Source organism: Hyla sarda, unplaced genomic scaffold (genome assembly GCF_029499605.1).
Source record: "Hyla sarda isolate aHylSar1 unplaced genomic scaffold, aHylSar1.hap1 scaffold_111, whole genome shotgun sequence".
NCBI lineage: Eukaryota > Metazoa > Chordata > Amphibia > Anura > Hylidae > Hyla > Hyla sarda.
The window spans coordinates 69,085-70,969 of NW_026607730.1; the positions used below are offsets into that span (position 1 = coordinate 69,085).

Here is a 1,885-nt window from a genome sequence, read left to right on the forward strand (position 1 = left end):
TCTGACCGACCAATAGCAGGAATAGGAGGGGTGGCACCCCTGCCACCTTACTCCTATGCCTTCAGGGGGATCGGGGGTGTCTTAGACACCCCCGATCCTCCTTATTTTCCCAGTCACTGGAGACCCGTATGACCCGGAATCGCCGCAGATCGCCGGTCTGAATTGAACTGATCGCTGACATGGGGGGGGGTTCTCAGGACCCCCCAGGGGTTTGCACATGATGCCTGCTGAGGCATGCTTTGGACACTTAAAAAAAAATCACAATTTTTCACAGACAGAAATAAAATAAATGAGTCAAACAAGTCAAAGAATGGTTTAAAAGCAGGGGAACTTTATTATTTATTAAAATGTTTGTGTAGGGATTTTTGTAACCTTCCATCACTCACAAAGAGCGTACTGTAACTAACTCAGGACAGGGAAAACCTCCAGAGGGGAGGAAACCTGTAGGGAATCCATGGCTACTGTATTGCCCTTCCTCTGGGCATACTAAAGGAGGTTACCTCTAGAATTTGGGCAAAGTGTCTGTGTATGTGCGTGATTCGAGGGTTTATGCCTTCATCCAACTTCTTGCTGTAAGTCCGGAAATATGTGCCTTATTACAACGTCTTGATAGTCCGGAAATGCTACTCCACATCCTGGAAATAGTGCATCTAAGATAGGAAAACAAAAGATAGATTATTTACATGTTTATTATAGAAATGCACATGGAACTGCACTAAAAACCTTTTGGACACAACAATGTGACACTTACCAATCACAGTGATGTATTCAACTTCACATTCCCGCGCGCCTACAGTGTCCAGCATCGGCCCCTCACTGATGGAGAATGAGCAGGAGCTGTGTTATTTCTGCTCAGTACTGCTCTCTGGTGGACAATGGTTATGACATCACATGTGTGACACGCTGTTACCTCCTGGGAGTTCTATTTGAGCAGTGCTGCTCTCTGATTGGCTGAAACCTAAAAAGCTTTTTAACATATTCTGCATGACTGTTACCTAAGGGATTTTTTTTTTTTAGCATTTTTTAAATAAAATGACACTACTCCCTGTGGGTGTGTTATATTTGTTTATACTCAGTATTTGTAATATCATTTGCTGTCAGGGCATGCTTGGAGTTGTAGTTTTGCAACAGCTGGACAGACGTCTGTCAGAAGGGGGGGGGGGGGAGACCACCAAAGATAAGGCAATGTGGGCTTTGAAAAACGCCACAGATACATTGTGTTTAGTCCCAGCCTAAGCCTAGGAACAGACACAATTTTTGTTTGAGGTTTATTTGGTAAAAAATAAAAATAAACACACCACAACAACTGCGTCCTCATTTCTATTCTCCCAAGACGCCATCTTTGTGTAATTTTTGCCAAAACCACTGGAGGAAATGTATCAAAACCTGTAAAGAGGAAAAGTGGTTGCCCATAGCAACCAGATAGTTTATTTCATTTTTATGTGGTGGGCAGGAGAGAGTAATTGTGTCTAGGGTGTTGTAGTGGGAGTGTAGGGTCTGTTGGTATTAACCCTAAGATGTCATGATGCCAGGGCGAGGTTTCCTTAGTGTTAATAGTCCTACCGCCAACCGTCCCAGAAACGGTAGGGAGAATAACGGAATATCCACAGCAGATTTTATGAATAAACTGAAGAACTTTACTTGAGGATTTTATACCATAGTCTTCAAACTTAACAGTCTCTCTAGAGTGAACCGGTATACAAGTTCCTCACAGGTTGTGCTGGGACTCTGAAGCAATGAGCTTTGATGCTAGCCACTGTGCTACTAATTATAATATTTTAGCTGGTAGTAGTCACACAGGAATAGGTAATTTGAGCTTTGGTAACTCACGTTTTAGTGGCTGCTGGATCTTAGGCTTTGGCCTAGCTGACTTGAATTGATGCTG

The 1,885-nt window shown here is 43.1% G+C and overlaps 1 long non-coding RNA gene across 1 annotated transcript; it reads right to left on the reverse strand.

Moving 5' to 3' along the window:
• Positions 1-311: 311 nt before the first annotated feature.
• On the reverse strand, positions 312-866 carry LOC130301104 (uncharacterized). The gene is made up of 2 exons (XR_008851806.1): positions 752-866; positions 312-650 (listed from the first exon to the last, which is right to left on the reverse strand). It is a non-coding gene; the product is annotated as an uncharacterized LOC130301104 (long non-coding RNA).
• Positions 867-1,885: the final 1,019 nt, after the last annotated feature.